This window comes from Myodes glareolus, chromosome 23 (genome assembly GCF_982192425.1).
Source record: "Myodes glareolus chromosome 23, mMyoGla1.1, whole genome shotgun sequence".
Classification (NCBI taxonomy): Eukaryota; Metazoa; Chordata; class Mammalia; order Rodentia; family Cricetidae; genus Myodes; species Myodes glareolus.
Window position 1 is genome coordinate 56,218,791 of NC_142048.1, and position 18,247 is coordinate 56,237,037.

An 18,247-nucleotide genomic window follows, 5' to 3' on the forward strand; every position below is an offset into this window, starting at 1 on the left:
GTGTCCTGTCATCTGTAACTGTGGATTAGAATCTGCAGGGCTGATTCGTCCAGCGGTCCAGTGTGACTTCACGCCTCTAACTTGCCGTATCCTGCTTCTTGTTCTCTTGTGGTTCACTGAGCTTGGCCACTGCTGGGGAGACAGCACACCACTAGAGTCAAGCCCTTCCTGTATCACATTTGCTAACCCATTGGCCAGACTCGAGAGAGCTGCTCAGAGACGGTATCTGAGCTGCTCAGGCCACAGAGCTCTTACTGCCTGTTTGCAGAGACACTGGGTTTATCGGATGGAGGCAATGGGGTATCAGGGTACCAGTTGCTTCCTGGGATTCCAGTTTATAGATAGTCTCCCAAATTTTCCTCTGGTTTTTGCTACCTGTTAGCAAGAATTATATACAACTGCCCCTTTGCATGGATTTTTTAAAGTATTAAAATAAGGAGGGAATTCAGAATATTGATCCATTGGCAGTCATTTTATTGAAAGCAGACTTTAGCTCACTGGCATATCTGGCTTGGGACAAGTAGATACCCATCCTTGCTGCACTCTCAGTGGACTGGCATGAGTCCCAGGCATTTGGTTCCTGTGTCTTCTGAGAAGGTTCCAGGAGGAAGAGGCAAATACTGTTGTTGTTGTTGTTTAAATAACTTTAATTTTAAAAATATTGGTGGGGGTTGGAGAGATGGTTCAGCAGTTAAGAGCACTGACTGTTCTTCCAGAGGACCTGGGTTCGCTTCCCAGCGCCCATATGACAGCTCACAACTGTCTGTAACTCCAGTTCCAGGGAACCCAACAGGCTCACACAGATATGCATGCAGGGAAAACACCAATGCACATAAAATAAAAATAAGTAAAAATTTAGAGACAGGGTCTCATGTATGCCATCTTGACCCTGAACTCAGTGTGTAGCCAAGAATGGCTGAGTTCCTGATTCTACCTCCCAAGTGATGGAGTCACAAGTGTGGACTGCCATGCTCATGCTATTGGGCCTTTTCAAAGAATGATTTGTGTGGGTGTTTTGAATACATGGATGTAGGCGCACCACAGAAGAGGGTGTCAAATTCCCTAGAACTGGAGTTATAGACTGTTGTTAGCCCTCATCTAGGTGCTGGGACCTGAACCCAGAGACTCTGGACAAACAGCCAGTGCTCTTAACCATCGAGCCATCTCTCTAGCCCCATAGCACTTTTTTTTTAAAAAAAAAAAATAAGCAGACTTTCCTTAATGTTTTGACTTTTGGATATGTATGAATTCAGAAAGGTTATAAGAGCAGTCATCCTCATTTCTGGAGTTTAGCACCCACGACACCTTGGAACATTCCATTGTTAAGAGTAAATACCGTGACACATACTTACCATGGAGAATTCAAGTGATAGAAACACAAGAGGGTAACTGTTTAGAAAATATCTCAGTTCCTGCAGCAGGTCGTGACCTGTGGCTGTGGAACCAGCATCCTACAGAATGTTCCTGGGGATCCCAGCTGCTTCCTGCCTCGCTCTGGGTTCTGAAGCTTGCTTAGGCTCCTTTTGTGCACAGCACTTACGGGAGAAGAGCAAAGTAGTTTCCCTCCTGTAGAAATTCCTTCCTGCTTACAATGCTCCTGGGAAAATGTCTCAAGTCTAGTGGCACTCTGGACGGGCCATGTTCACTGTGATCAAGGCTCCTGAGTGGTCAGATTGCATGATTTATTTCCTGGCCCAGCCACGAATCAATTAGTGGTCTGGACACGTCACTTGTTCTGAACCTCAGTGTCCTCTTTGTCCAACCACCACAGTTTCTCTGGGTGAGCCACGGCTTCCTCCTAACAGGCTAAGATTTCTGAGAAGCTCAGTGTTAAGAATGGCTGGCATCTCTTCAGTCCGTGGGCTCTCCCTCTGTGGGGCTCAGTGGGACAGTCTGAATCTGGGCTGGGCTGAGCTATTCTCAAGCACTCTGGCCATTGTCCTCTCTCAGCTGGGGTGACATGGATGACCTGTTTCTCAAGGTTGGTTCTGGTATATTCTCATGATCTTGCCAGAAGAGGATTAAGGGTAAGCCAGGCCAAAAGCCCAGCAGGGTCTCTCTGCCTTCCGGGTGCCCCTTGGTGAATGCAGGACAGCTGAGCATGGGATGCCCTTTACCCCGCAGACCCTCAGGTCAGAGACTCCCAGCTGAAGATCCTTCCCAAAGCCCTTTTGTGTTGTTTTCACTTATGAAAATATCCCACAGACCCATAATTTGGCAATATACATACAACCAATTGTTTTAAAAACAGAAGTGATGCCGGCTATTATAATGTAAACTGTTTTCTAAATGAAAGAATTAAAGGAATGTAATTGGAGAAGCATACAAACAGTGGTTAAGACGCTGCCTCTGGGAAGACATAGTACAAGTTATAATCTTCCTCTATGGGTGTGCGTTGTTGGTGTCTAATCAGGCATGTGAATGGATTCAGGTGTTCCGTCCTATTAGCTGGAAATTGCTCTGCTATTTGCCGAACTGTTTGTGTTACATTGTTACTGGCTCTGAGTTTCTCTTTCTCTGGAGCTCCTTCCTCTGGCCCCTGCAATCTATATAATTGTCTTCCTCACTTTTGTCTTTAGGAAGCTTTAAATAGAGCTCCCTGGATGATGTGTGGTATCTGAGGGAGCATTCTGGAGCCGCACAGAAGAACCCTAGAGCTGCGGAGCTGTGACAGATACTGCAGCAAGCAGAAAGGACCACTTCCATCTCACAGGGCCACCATGGGTCTGCCACCAATAGCCTGTTCCCTCTAGTGAGGGTCACAGGGGAATCCCTGCGGACCAGCCTCTGTAGTGAGGGTTTGACCTCAGTCCACCATGATTGCTCTCTGTTCCACGGATTCTTGGACTGAGGGGTTAGTGGCAGAAACACCAAGGGAAACTTGCCTTTTCTGGGGAAGCAACAGCGAAAAGTTTGTTGGGTAAGGAAAGCCTTCCACATCTTTCTGCCTTCATTCCCTCACTGGTTTTCCTCTCTCTCCCTCTCATGGAGTGTGCTTCCTGGCAGGCTCGGGGCTCCGCACTGACATTCCTGGACATCAGACTACTGGTCAGTTTCTCCAGTTCAACACCCCCAACATGTGCTGGAGCCGGCAGTCAGGGCCACTAGTACGGGAGCTGCTCCAAACACAGGGCCCTGCAACCTGGCAGGTTCCCTCATGGTGGTCAAGCCCATGCTCTCCAGTGTGCCAGCCTTTTGGATTCAAAGGAATCCAACAGTACCGTAAGAAGAAACTTCCACAAAATCAAATGAAGTCACTGCCCACACACTTCTCCTGGGTGAAGTGAGACAGACAACTGCATTGTGGTGTGGCCATTAGAGAGTCCTTATGCAAACTATGGATCCTAAGGCGACAGAACCTCCTGCCACCTCTGTCACATCCACAGCCTGTCCTTGACCACAACACGGAGCATGACTCACAGGTGTGCAATGAACAATGGAGCAGTTGTGCAAGAGCGGTTCTGCCGGAAGCGAAGACATCACTGAGAGAACCCAGTGATAACTGGGAAGCTGGGAGGGATGTAGGAGAGAGAAGAAGAGCTGTCAGAGACAATCACTCAGGGGCAGGGGCACGGTCACTCAGGGGCGGGGGCATGGTCACACAGGGGCGGGGGTACAGTCACTCAGGAGCTGGGGGCATGGTCACTCAGGGGCAGGGGCACAGTCACGCAGGGGCGGGGGTACAGGGGCAGGGTCACTCAGAGGCAGGGGCACAGTCACTCAGGGGCAGGGGCACGGTCACTCAGGGGCAGAGGTACAGTCACTCAGGGGCTGGGGGCACAGCTCATTTGCTAAAGTGCTTGCTTTGAATGAGAGGTTGAGTTCCATTCCCCAGAACCCATCTTGAAAACAACAAACGAAAACCCGTGCAGGCTCATACTTGTAATTCCAGCACTAGGAAGGAGGCAGAGACAGGTGGGTCACTGGTGTTTACTGACCAGCTATCCTGACCTCTTCAGTGAGGGGCACTGACTCAAAAAAACAACACACAAACAAACAAACAGTGGATGGGACCTGAGGAATGACATGAGCAGCCGAGGTTGTGCTCTGGCTTACAATACACACGCACGGGCACACAGTACACACGCACGGGCACACACATATCTACACACACGTTTTCTCAGACAACTGGTTATTTGTAAAATACTACTATAGAGGAAGCTTCTGTTAGCAGAACTTAAACTCAGTTTTCTTGTATGTATGTATGAATGTATGTATGTGCATGTGTGCATGCTTGTGCATGTGTGTGCAAGTATGCGTGTGCATGTATGTGCACACATGTGCACACCTGCATATATGGGGGCCAGAGACTGGCACCGTGTGTTCTCAGTTATCCTCTACCTTCCATTTATGCATCAGGGCCTCTCCCAGAACCAGAGCCTCCCTGCCTTGGCCAGACAGACCAGAGCTCCAGCAGTCTCTCATCCCTGTCTTCCCTGGGCTGAGATGATTATAGAGGAGAGCATAGAGCCTGTGACTGCTGAGATTACAGACGAGTGCCATGGAGCCTTTAACTGTGGAGATCTGAACCCACAGCTTCACACTTTCGCTGTGAGCACTTAGCTGACCGAGCCGTCTCCCCAGTCCCCAGCTTTCTTCTTTCAAGAGCATCATTAACGGGAAGGACAGAGTTCAAGAGACTGACAGCGAAGTGCTTGCTCACAGAGCTCCAGCTGAGAGAGTTGTGACACCTCTCCCACAGCCCTGCAACGGAGGGGTGCAGGACTTAAGCTCCTCAGATGTCCTCTGTGGGGTGCAGCATCTGCTCCCAGTGTCAGGCCTCCAGTTATTTGGGGCTAGTAGTGACTGAGGGCAAGACTGGATGCTGGGGAGACAGCTCAGTTGATAAAGTGCACGCAGAGGGGCCATGCACAATTTGGTCCACCAGAGCCCAAGTTTAGAAAGCTGGGCATGGTGATATGTGCTTGTAATCACAAACCTTACATATGTAAGGTTTGTGAGATTAGGGACAGGCAGATCACTGAAGCTTGCTGGTCAGCCAGTCCATTGTAACTGGTGAACTCTAAGTCCTAGTTAAAGACCCTGTCTAAAGACAATAATAACAGCAACAAAGGTGAAAGTTGCCTAAAGCCCTACACCGGATGCTGCATCTGATCTCCACATGCACATGCACATGCACATGCATACACGTATGTGCCCTTACACACACAAGAATACACATATACTCAATGTGTGACGTTTTAAGGTTTAGTTTTTATTTATGTGTATATGTATGAGCCTGGATGAGTTTGTGTACATCAGAAGCCCAAGAAGGCCAGACAAGGGGGTCCATAGATCTAGGTAGTTATGAGCTACCCAACATAGATGCTGAAAACCAAACCTGGCTCCTCTGTGAGTGCAGCAAGCAGTTAGCTGCTAAGCCACCTCTCCAGCCTGTGAAGAACATTTTAAATTTAAATCCACACCTTACAGTAGGTTTTCTAGGTTTTCTTTCCCCATACAACGTGTAACTGTTTCCTGGACAAGCAGATCTGGCAGTGGCTGGCTCCGAGTGGCTACCCTGACTGGGGCTCATGGCCATGGAAGCAAAGCTTAGGGGCCCCCTCGGGGCAGAGTAGGGTGAGCAGCTGCCGAGGGCCTCTCATTGCCAGACTGCTCTGGGAAGGGGGATAGTGTTGGCAAATGACAAAGAAGAGAAAATTGGTGTTACACCCCATAGTTAACGTGACAACACGCAGCTAATGAGACTTAATGATGCCTCCCTGCTCATTTTTGTCACCCCTTGAGAACGTCACTTGTTTTATACTTAGCCTTACAGTGTAGGATTAGCTTTCCGCTAAAGTGAATTAGTCAAGGCTCTTTAAAACTTAGAACAAAGGTGCTGGAAGTGTGTGGGGCTAAGAGGAGGCTGAGCCGTGTGCGCCCGCAGGCCGAGCCTCACCGGCAGACAGGAGCTTGGACTAAGGCATGCCAACTGGGACTAAAGTTTTATGTCACACTTAGAGAGACCCTCACCTTACATGGGATGTGTCCTTCTACCTGAAGTTGTCATGGAAGAGATGACAAGCTTGTCGGCGTTCTCAAGACACAAAGATCCCAACCCCAGAGGAAGAACAGTGTTCCGAACATCTTATATTTCAAAACACAGAGAGCCAGTCATTTGTCACATACACAGAGATACAAACACACATGTTCATTCATACATACACAGGCATAGATACTCAATACGTATACACATGTGCATGCACACAGACTTCTCCATACATATACACATACACATATGTGCATTCATACATGCTTGGGTATGCATGTGCAAATAAATCCATAACCCATACACATATGTGCACACACATGCTTGTGTGAGCATGTGCAAACACACACATGCACATGTCACAGGCATACATACACACATGTGCATATTTCATACCCTTTCTTTCTTGCCTGGCATCTCAGTTCCTTTCATCTCCCCTCGCAGCTCTTTCCCTCTCCTCGGGTGACATCATCCAACTCCAGGGCTTCAGGGAAGAGGTAGAATCTGCTCTTTTCCTCTCTAAGGTCAAATGTTGTTCTCAGTGACTCAAATGGTCCCAAGAGGAGATTGGGAGAGTCTCATGGTGAGCGGAGGCTAACTTCGCAGGATGACAGGGTGGTTCTGTGCTCCCTTCTTTCTGAAACCATGCCCAATACGACCCACTCCTCCTTGAGCATCCAGAGGACCTATTCCTACAACAGTGCAGAAGAACATGAGCCTGCAGCCTCGGAACTAGAGGGCTGCCTGGGAGGTACCAGCAATGTGTTTAGAATTGTCTGCCCTGGCTCCGGCTGACCTGACTGCAAACCCAGCTGGGACTCTGCAGTTCACAGAACCAACCATAGATGTCGACACAGTACACAGCTCTTTGAGATCTGGCCTTTTTCATTGGCTCAGGTGGCTGAAGTTTCACCATTAATTAGACTTTTTCCTTTGCTTGAAATAGTTGTTTGTGTGGGACCACTTGAAAGCCATGTGCTCAGTGGATAGAACACTGTCTTGCCAGTGAGAGGGCTGCAGTTTGGAACCCCAGAACCCAGGTAAAGCCTGCCCAGGTGGGACACTTGATAAATAGCAGTTGGGAATTCCGTGGTAGACCATCTGGAATCAGTGCCCTCTGGGTTCAGTGAGACACCTTACTCAATTTTTTAAAAAGTGGAGAAAAACTGAAGAAGGCAATTGAGAGCGACTTTGGATCTCTATACACACATGTACCTGCACACTTGTGCCTGCACACGTTTGAACATTTATACACACAGACACACAAATACACAAAACGGGGAAATTATATGCTTTGGAAAAAGGTAGCAATCAATAATGGGTCAGCCTTGATGTTAAAGGATGAATTAATTTAGGAAATAGGTTTCCATGGCAATGCGTTTGCGCGCGTGCGTGTGTGTGTGTGTGTGTGTGTGTCTGTGTATTTGTAGGATGGACAGATATAAAGGAATGGGGAAAGAGAGAGTGTAACACAAGCCGCTAGGGTCCCACAGGTTTGCTGCACCCTGGTGCACACACAGAAGCCAGCTCCTAACGTTGTTGCATCCGGTGCCACGCCTCTACGGTTTCCTTTGGGTGGTCTCACTGTCTCAGTGGGGCTGAGGGCTCTGTGTAGTTAAACCTCACACAGACAAAGATATGAGGCAAGGGATTCTGGGGATAGTCACATCCCTAGCACCTTCATTTGAAACTGGACATTCAATGAGGCTGTTTCTTCATTCGGATATCTGGGCACTCTGGGAGGGGAGCAGGCCAGACTGCAATTCCATTGTAATAAACCTTACCTTTGCCCTCTGCTCTCAAAGGCTGCTTCATCCATTAGTGCGCCTGACCCAGCCACATGGAGCTGGAAGTCTCCAAGTGGGCAACGGCTCCATGCAAACTTGTCTTGCCCAGGGTGATTTGTAAAAACAAGCCAGCCTTGGGGTTTTGATTTCCTTTCCATCGATTTACACTCGCAGATTTAATTCTCTGTCTTGGAGATGGCTATTCAATTGAAGCTCTGTAGTGAGGAAGCCATTAAGACAGGAGTGGTAGGGCTGCTCCTATCCCAGTGGGATGAGGAACATCGGGTTAATTTCATTTCAAGATCTCCTCGGTGCCCAGAGCTTAGCAGGATACAGACCAAGGCCGAGTGTCAGCGCTTGCATAGAGCCTGGGATGCAGGCCTTCTTCTTGCTCCTGAGCCTACTTGGGCAGAACCTGGGATGCTAAGGCTACAGGAAACCCAAGGCCGTGGGACTTGTGTGCTGTCCTCATCTAACAGTGGAGAGGCCCCGAAAGCTTTGCATGCCCTCGTTCACTTTTATTTAGACTAATTGCATGCAATTTTAAAAATTAATTTTGGTCTTCAAAGTGTCACCGTTCTTCACGTTAGAACCAGGGTGAACGCAGCGCTGGCCGGGGCAGGGCAAGTGTTCAAAGTGCATGTGTTGCTTGTCTTTGTTCATAGGGAAGGTGTGTGTCCTCTGCAGATGGCCAGCGTGGTTCTGTGCTGTGCAGGCCTGTCCTTAGGGAGAGAAATGACATAAGGAGATAAACTTGCTGAAACCCAAACTGGTGTAAATAATTTAAAAAAAAAATTCAAAGTTTTCAAATCTTATTTTGCTTTAAAAAGAATTAAATGCCATCACAGTTTGTTCTGGGCTCTTTCCAGGAGTTTTTCTCTGCCATGAGAATTTATCATGATGATGATATGCCATTCCAGGAATACCCAGTACCCCTAGGGCAGTGTTTCACCACCTTCCAAATGCTGCGACCCTCTAACACAGATCCTCATGTTGTGCTGACCCCAACCATAATATTATCTCCATTGCTACTTCAAAACTGTCATTTTGCTACTGTCATAAATTTTAATGTAAATGTCTGTGTTTTCTGATGATCTTGGGTGACCCTGAAGGGGTCCCAGCCCACAGGGTGAGAACCACCAGTCTATACCTTTATAGCATCTTTGCATGGCCCCTCTCTTGTCTGATGAGGCAGTAATACCCTCAGATGATGAAGGTGTGCAGAAACAAGGCCCTCAAAGGAGATGAGGTAAGGAAGGTTAAGGGAAGGTAGTGGAACTTGCTGCTTCATGGTTCTACCAAGTAGCCCAGGGAATGTCAGCAGGGCAGGAGGTGGGTGTTGATGTTGAATTCGGAGTGGGTTTTTATCCAGGGTCAAACACAAGGGAGGAGTTGAATGCCTTTCTCCTATAGTCTTTGGGAGACCTTGGCCTCAGGAACCTGGGAGAGAGCCGCAGAAGGTGGGACCCTGGTCACCACCACTTGAAAGATGCTGTTCTGGCTGTACAGCGAGCCAGGGCTGCTCTCCATATACCCTGACATCTACAAATGGAGCTTCACTGTCCCCACGGCCATTCTTCTCACCCTCTAGGCACAGACCTCAGACCTCTAGGTGGCGTCTTGTCTCAGTTTTGGTAACTACTGCAAGTAGTTACCCCCCCCCCCCCATACCCACCTGTTGTGGGAGTATGTTGTGTTGGTCTCGGCTGCTGCTCCCGGCTCCTGCTCCAGCGACTAGGCTCCCTTCCTGACGGTTTATGGTGTATGTAAGTTTTACCCCCCGCCAAATAAATAACCCCTTAAAACATAACTGGTGTGGGATTGATTCGTTAATACCCACCCACCCCGAGGACTTGGGGCCCCTTTCCCCATGATTCCACCCTGGATACCTGCAGAGAGGAACCTTACAGCAGTCCTGGTCTTACATGACTGAGGGTTTGTATGCTCTTACTCCCGCGAGAAACTGGTTTCTGCTAAGCCTGTTGCTTCTTCAGCTGACTAAAGGAATGCGGAGTGCTTTAGCCAGTCCTGAAGCCCCATCTGGGAAGGCCTCAGGGTGCGCATTCACGACTGCTGGAGATCACAAAGGAGCCTATTTGTATTCTTGGGGAGTCCGCTCCTTCCATCCTTTCTGTCTTCTCACCCACAGACATGAGTCACCTGAAAGCATTTGAAGGTTTTAGTCTTCTGAAAACTGAATCTACATCTTTGCACAATGGGCTCTGATGGCCAGGCAGGATCCTCCTGCCCCTGAGGGAGAGGCAAGTCGGGAGAAGCAGCAGTATACTTTAGAGGGCTACCCAATATGAATTTCTGAAATAGCTCTAATTCTTTGGGGGAAACAAGTATGTTGATGATGCATCAGGCTTGGTGCCCTCTCGGAAAGCCCGTGGTCCTCATGCTGTGGTGCGGGGCATCTCAGGCACGCTCCGTGACTCTGTGGATAAAGACCCTAGGTCAATTCTCCTTCCACATCCCCAAGAGTGCCCTATCCTCACGGTACTTGTGCTAAAAGTCAAACTCCTGGGTATTTGCTGTGTTTAGATGATGACGTCAGAGCACAGGAACTTGCCGGCTCTGTGGAGCTGGTGCCTGAGGGAGTCGTGGGTGCCCCATTGCCTCAGCTGAGGGCTGTTTATGCATTTGTTACCAGAACCCTGGGTTTCCTAGAGAGATATGGAGCACTTTGCTTGCCCTCCGAAGCTGCAGTTTCCAGATGTGATGGTTTGAATGAGATGTTCTGGAATGTTTGGTCCTCAGTTCATGGTGTTGTTGGGTGAGGTTTAAAAGGTGCGGCCTTGCTGAAGGAAGTGTTTCATTGGGGGCAGGCTTTGAGGTTCAAAAGATTTGCCTTTTCTCTCTCTCTCTCTCTATCTCTCTCTCTCTCTCTCTCTCTCTCTGTGTGTGTGTGTGTGTGTTTGTGTGTGTGTGTGAGAGAGAGAGAGAGAGAGAGTGCTCATGTGTGTGTGTGTGTGAGTGCTCATGTGTGTGCTGGTGCGTGTTTCCCACTTTCCTACTTCTGGCTCCAGATGTTAGGTCTCAGCTGTTCCAGCCAACCACACCCTGCTTCTGTCACACTTCCCTGCCTCGATGGTGCTGGCCTCTCATCCCTCTGGGACCTTAAGTCTAGATAAACCCTCCCTCCTATAGGTTGCCTTGGTCATGGTGTCCATCACAGCAACAGAAAGGTGACTGACACATGGGCTGTGTCCCACATAGACGGCACCACTGTCATTCACAAATGTCACAATTCCCTTTACCTGGGCTGAAGGTCACAACTGGTTAACTCGTCAACACACCTGAAAATGCTTTAAAATTAACATGGGAAGGTAACCCAAATAAACCGTAATAAAAATGAATTCCAAAACATGTTTCAGCATGCAAGCATCCAATATAGCCACAGGCACCCAGAAGATTATAATTTAAGTAAGTAAAGGCCACGCTTGCTGACCGTCACTGGCACTTCATGTTATATGTGTTAAAGGAGCGATTCACAGACTGTGTTCCTGCACACATAGTGGAGTGGAAGGATCCCTCAGGAGGCCACATATGTGGACGTGTAATGTCTCTACATAGATACAGTGGTAGGGACGTCCATATGTCAGATATGAATGACTTTTCTTGGCTAGGCTGTGGTTTTCCTAAATGATCAACTGTTTTGTAAGATTTTGAGGAAAGAAAGAACGAACTGGTCTTAATTTACAGGGACTCATTACTTGGCTGGAAATCTAGGAGTTGCTGAAACCGTGTGTCAGAGTTCTTCTGGTGACAGACAAAGCACACTCACCTTTGGCAGATGTGAGCAGCGTGTTGCCTCGAGGGTCGTTCTGAGAAAGGACCAAGGCCAGCTTGGTCTATACATGAGGGCTTTCTCTTAGGAGTAGGACACATTGAGTAGGTGGTGTCATATGTGCGGAACAACCAAGAGATAAGGAGACAAGACCGGGTTGGAGTGCCATAGGGGCTCCCTGTCCTGGCTGCTTTGGCTTGGATGTGGCCCCAGGGGCGCCAGGTGGAAGGAGGCAGAGGAAATGTAACCATAGCAGGGTGGTCAGGACCAGGATAGCCCAGGATGGCCCTTAGGAGGGTCCAATCCCACCTCCAGCACATCTTTCCAGTGCCTGAGAAGTGAGCAATGACTCTGTGGTCCTGAACTCAGTGGTGTTAGACAGATAGCCTGCCTGCCAGGGAGGGGATGTCGGATCCTGTGGTCCGGCCAGCAGACCAGGGAAGCCACGTTCAGAAAACCATTCTCCTCTTGTCCATCACGGAGGAGCATCTGCAGTGCACTGTGCTGGCAGGACTTGGAGACCCCTGATGCACCCACCCCTTGCCAAGATGCTGGTGTGCCGGCTCAGAGGAAAGTACAAGACCCATGGTTCCCTGGACTCAACTCTGGGCCGTGGCCTATGAATCACACTCTCAGCCAAGATCCATGCTGGTGAGGACCTCAGGACCGGCTAGTCATGACTGCTGCCCGGCCAGTTTCCCAGGTCATACACAAAATGCCAACATCATGCAGCCCCCAAGCTTCCAGAGTGCAGAAGTGATGCCCATTCCTCTCTGTCTGGAGCATGAGCAGGGGCCAGTTGCTGGCTGGCAGAGGGCACATACTAAATACTCTGAGTGCCTCCAGAAAACAAAGGGTGGTCACCTGGTCTTCTGGAGTCACCGCTGAAATTCACAGGATGAAGTCTGAGGACAGTGGCCGCCTAGCAAAGGGGTTATACATTTTGGTCATGACCTCCTTGCATGTGTGTGTAGAGGGGCTGTATGTGTTTATGTATGTGCACACATGTGTGCACATGGGCAGAAGTTAACCACTGAGTGTCCTCCTCAGGGTCTAGTTTGGAACCAGAAGCTGGTAGGCCACTGAGCTCCAGAGATCTGCCTATTCCGGCCCCTTCTAGCATTGGGGTTACCTGTGTGTCCTGGATTTTTACATAGATTTGGGGGGATCAAACTTTCATCTTCATGCTTGTACAGTGAAATTTATCCATCGAGCCATGTGCTTGTTCTCCAGCCACAATCTCCTAACTTTACTCCCTTTGCTTCTGAGTATTCTAGGGGGTGAAATCTGCTTTGGTTTGATCTGTCTGACTTGTCCAAGTAGCACTGCCCACATGTTCATGGGTGTATGATCATCTTCTGGAGCATGGCCATCCTACTACATGTTCAGAATAGAGTGGTTCTCCCTCCTCCAGCAGCTATTCACTGCTAACAGTTCTTCGGTAAGGTGTGGGGCCAGATTAATCTTCTGCAGGTAACTAGAGCTGTTTTGTGTTTGTGAGTGTGATAATTATTGCAGGTCAAGAGGGTTGCGGTGCACGACACACCTTCCCATCCTCCCCATCCTCCCCATCCTCCCCGTCCTCTCTGTCCTCATCATCCTTCCCATCCTCCCCATCCTCCCTGTCCTCCTCATCCTCCCCATTCTCCCCATCCTGTCCCATGCTTCCTCTCGCCTGCAAGAACCACGCGGGACACAGGATTCTTCTGCAGTAAAGCTTTAATGCCCCTTGGGAGAGAGGGCATCAGCCAACATGGCGGAGACCCAGATAAGATGGAACCCATCCCTTATATAGGAAACAGACCCTGCTTTGGACGTGTCACTCTTGGATAGGTCCATTGTTCCCAGTCCCAGGTGATGCCTCGGGAGTAGGCGGGGACTCAGTGGGAAATTACCGAGCACATGTGCGTTCATCTGGCGGTGAAGCCGGATGTCAGCGCCATCTTGATAATGGAGAATGTGGCTGCGGCCTTCTACATCTCCCCCTAATTTTACTTCTTTGCAGAAAGGCAACTCCCTAGGAAGGTAAAGATAGAGGTCGCACTTCCCAAAATGAAAACATTAAAATGGGCTTACACGGAAACTGTCCCTAGGCTCATGACACCTGGAGCCTATCCGGCCTGCCCTCTGCCAATTTTCTGGGAAAGGGAATATACGGCAGAAAACCCTTAAGCAAAGCGACTTATCTCTCAGAGAGGGCCATTCTCTGTGCGATGCTCTTCAGCTCAACAACCTTCAGGGCTAGCTAAGCCAAGCATTCCACCCTGTGCAATGGACCACAGTCCTAGGGGTGCAGGAGCTGGTTGGCTTAAACCTTACTGCTTTAACATAGATAGCCACATATCAGTAGAGGCCCCCTGTTCCAGGGCAGCCAGCGCTTGTGCAATAACCACTTTGTCCCTACGATTTTGGGATTTGAGTCAGCAGACCATCCAGAGGAGAAACACTAATCCATAGCATAGGACTGTTCCAAAACATTTCCATCCCCACCCATTCTTTGAAGTAGGGGAATGAGAGACATGGCCCAGGACTGGAGTCCTACGGCCAAGCTTATAAATCATCTCTAGGACGGTAGGGGGAGGGGACCCAGAGTCATATTGGTTGTAGAAAGTCAAGGAAACACCGCCATCCTATGGCTGACTGGTAACAGCTTCGGGAAAGCTGAGAGTGTCCTCCATCGGTGCTCTGTCATCCATCTGCAAAATGGCAGGAGGAACAGCAGCCAGGTCCTCAGGCGAATCCGTGTGTTGTGGATCATTTTTCACTGTTCGGGTCAATCGCTCTGGCAGCCAGAATGGGCTTTCTTGATCCTGTGGGAAGACACAAACAGCTCCCCTGGATCTCAATAAGATGGGATCCGGGCCTTTCCATTCATTAGAAAGCACATCTTTCCACTTAACCAAATCTTTGGGCCGCTGCGGATCCGAACAATGTCGTGTTGTAGCATTTTGGCCATTATCATCCAGATTTAAAAAATTTATGGTGAACAGAGCCATGGCGATGGCCATTCTTGGCATTGGGGGCAGTTCCTTTATTATTTCCCCCCTTTTTGTTTAAATAGATATTTATCCAATTTTTAATTTAAATAACCATGGCATTTTGTAACCTATCTTGAAGATACCCATAGTGTTTAGCAGAAATAACTGACAGGATAAGGGAAACTGATAGCAAGCAATAGTACAGCAACAATAACATTGCAATGTACAGCAACAACAGCATAGCAATAACTGACAGACCAAGGGCAGGAGCTGGACCATCCCTCAGGAACCCGCCAGCTCCGCAGCAATCAGGCCAGACAGCTCCATAGCAGAGGCTTTGTCCTCAGGTCTCTGGACAGATGAATCCACAGCATGAATAGTAGCATTTCTAGAAAAAAAAAACATAAACTCTTCTCCCAAAATAACATTTAAGAGTATTAAAAAACTCAGTGTAAAAATTTAGCACAGTCAGTACTGGAAGTAGGCTGGTCTTGAACTTAGAGACCTATAGGTCTCTGTTCTAAAGAGCAATCTTGTTTGGCTGTGTCATTATAGTAGGCCTTAGAATTAAACCATTTTAAATCTGGCACAGATGAGATTATTGTTTCAAAAATATGAGAAAACCGTTTTCCTGTTTCCAGCCTGGAGTCCTAAGATAACGTGGCCATTGGGGAACCCATATGGGGATCTCTGTTTTTTACGGTATGGGCCGTGTTGCCCCAGTGGCGCCTAGGAAAAACCCAGGCCCTGTTTGTAGATATTAGATTTAAGATTTATTGGCTCCCGTATTTCTTGCTGGTACGGTGGCCTTGGGTTCCAGAGCCCGCCATCCAAGGGCTGTGCGCGGCCCTGGGCCTGCTCGCTGTGCGGATCCCCGTGTCCCAGGCCAGGAAGTGGTGGCTCCACCCCCAGGCGCCCCTGCCTTCCCCGCGGGGCTAGCCTAGTTCTCTGAGGCTGTGTTGGTGGGGGAGTGTGGCGGGAGCCGACACTCAGACCGTGGCGGCACAGGCAGCAACATCTCAAGGTCCGCGCCAGAGCCGCTGTGGCTCAAGGGGCCGCTGGGAGAGGCGGCGAACAGGGCCGCTTTCCTACTAGCCAACTCTCAACACCTGTGCCACAGCAAAAGCAGCTGTAAACAAACTTTCATAGACCCAGCCAATAACCCAATCATTTTAAAAATCTAAGGGCCCTTCGCATCCACCTCCCTGCGGATCCTGAAACACCAGACAAGCCAAGCGTATACACAGTAATCTTTTAGGAGGACTTGAGTTCTTAAAATGCTAAGCAGTTCTTAAAAACTTAAGTCATACTATGTAGATGTAATACGGTACTGTCTGTTTACTGCATTTAAACCTTAATTGCGCTTTTATTATGATAAATACGACCAGCCCTGCCTGAAGTCAGCATCGTTTAGCATAGCCAAATGGAATCAGAGCCATTTTACCCTCAGAGACCCTCACAGTTTTAGGTACATTGCAAGCCTTTTGGCCCGGCTGCCTGTGGCACCGCTGTGACATCCTCCAGGCCAGGCACCAACCGAGCCGCCCCAATTGAGCCAGCGCAACGTGCTCCCCACCATAGCCATAGAGCAAAGCTCTGCTCCAGCCGCCCTCCAGCCCCAGCTGCACCCACTCCGCGCCCAAACCGGTGCATGGAGCAAAGCTGAACTCAGAGAAGCAGGCTTGAAAGGACCTCATTTAAACTTTTAGGGAATTTGGGCGTCGTTAGTCTCTTGGCTGCTTCCTGCTGTTATTGGGCCGTTGCATTCTTAGGGGTATACACTACAACATTTCAGGAGGTCTCGGTGATTCAAACCACATAAATCCCAAGTACACCCTTAGGCTCTCCTTTTCTGTGGAGACGAAAACAGAACCTCTTTTCCAAAACATCATATCCTTAGCAGTTTCTAAGTTTAAATATCTTTCTCCTATCCAGTACACAAAAGACAACACATATAACATAACATAAAGCTTTTGACCTTGTAAATCAGCCTTCTCCCCCATCTCCACTCTCCCAAAATCACCGGGAGGTCCTTTTTAACTTATTTTCTTTTCTGTCTCCCCCATTCTTTACCGGAGGGTCCTTTTTAACTTATTTTCTTTTCTGTCTCCCCCATTCTTTACCGGGGGGTCCTTTTTAACTTATCTGGGTGCGCGCACAACCTCCCACTGCTGCTCAGTTTCTGATATGCTCTCTGGACTTTAGAACGTACCTCTCTGAGCACGCATGCCTACAGTTCTGAATCCTCCTTGTGTCCAAGGGGTCTCCGGTGGTGCAAAGTTCTTCTTTTTCTTCTTCTTCCCGGGTATCAGCACCAGATGTCCCATGCTTCCTCTCGCCTGCAAGAACCACGCGGGACACAGGATTCTTCTGCAGTAAAGCTTTAATGCCCCTTGGGAGAGAGGGCATCAGCCAACATGGCGGAGACCCAGATAAGATGGAACCCATCCCTTATATAGGAAACAGACCCTGCTTTGGACGTGTCACTCTTGGATAGGTCCATTGTTCCCAGTCCCAGGTGATGCCTCGGGAGTAGGCGGGGACTCAGTGGGAAATTACCGAGCACATGTGCGTTCATCTGGCGGTGAAGCCGGATGTCAGCGCCATCTTGATAATGGAGAATGTGGCTGCGGCCTTCTACACCATCCTCCCCATCCTCCCCGTCCTCTCCATCCTCCTCATCCTTCCCATCCTCCCCATCCTCCCCATCCTCTCCATCCTCCCCATCCTTTCCATCCTCCCCATCCTCTCCGTCCTCCTCATCCTTCCCATTCTCCCCATCCTCCCCATCCTCCCCGTCCTCTCCATCCTCCCCATCCTTTCCATCCTCCCCATCCTCTCCGTCCTCCTCATCCTTCCCATTCTCCCCATCCTCCCCATCCTCCCTGTCCTCTCCATCCTCCCCATCCTTTCCATCCTCCCCATCCTCTCCGTCCTCCTCATCCTTCCCATTCTCCCCATCCTCCCCATCCTCCCCATCCTCTCCGTCCTCTCCATCCTCCCCATCCTTTCCATCCTCCCCATCCTCTGTCCTCCTCATCCTTCCCATCCTCCCCATCCTCCCCATCTTCTCCATCCTCCTCGTCCTCCCCATCCTCTCTGTCCTCCCCATCCTCCCCGTCCTCTCCATCCTCCAGCTTTTACATTCTTTCCTCCTCCTCTGTGTTCTCTAAACCTAAGCCAGTGAGAGAAGGTCCCATTAGGGATGAGCCCTCTCTCTCTCGTTCTTCACTCTTAGATGAGATTTCAAAAGTAAGTTGCTCAGATTCCCTAATGGTCACTGCATGTGAGTTAATGAAGTGGGTGGCTTTAGGGCATTTTCCTTCCGAGTCCTGAAGATCATTCTCCAGGTGTGAGCAGACTGTGTAAGACTGGGTCGAGGTTACTCATTTTCCCATCAGTGTAGGAAACACTGTGGTTTATTTCAACGGTGATGTCTCTAAACACCCACTTCTACAGCCAGAGAAAACTCTCTTTCGGATCTGCCCCGTCAGGCAGGAGTTGTGAGCTGTAGGTCTTTGGTGGGCGGAGATGGGCCCAGCCACAGTCAAACACATACATCTACCACGCTTCTATCTAACACCCAGACTTAGCAGACCCTTTTGAAGAGAAAACACACATATACAAGAGCAATTCATTTGCAAATTTCTAGCTTTCTAACACTGGTACCAATGGCTGTACCTGTGTTATGTGATAATTA

The 18,247-nt window shown here is 49.2% G+C and overlaps 1 long non-coding RNA gene across 1 annotated transcript; it reads right to left on the minus strand.

The window, feature by feature from the left end:
- Positions 1-14,019: 14,019 nt before the first annotated feature.
- Positions 14,020-17,183, minus strand: LOC148118367 (uncharacterized). Its single transcript, XR_015736165.1, has 2 exons — positions 16,760-17,183; positions 14,020-14,935 (listed from the first exon to the last, which is right to left on the minus strand). It is a non-coding gene; the product is annotated as an uncharacterized LOC148118367 (long non-coding RNA).
- Positions 17,184-18,247: the final 1,064 nt, after the last annotated feature.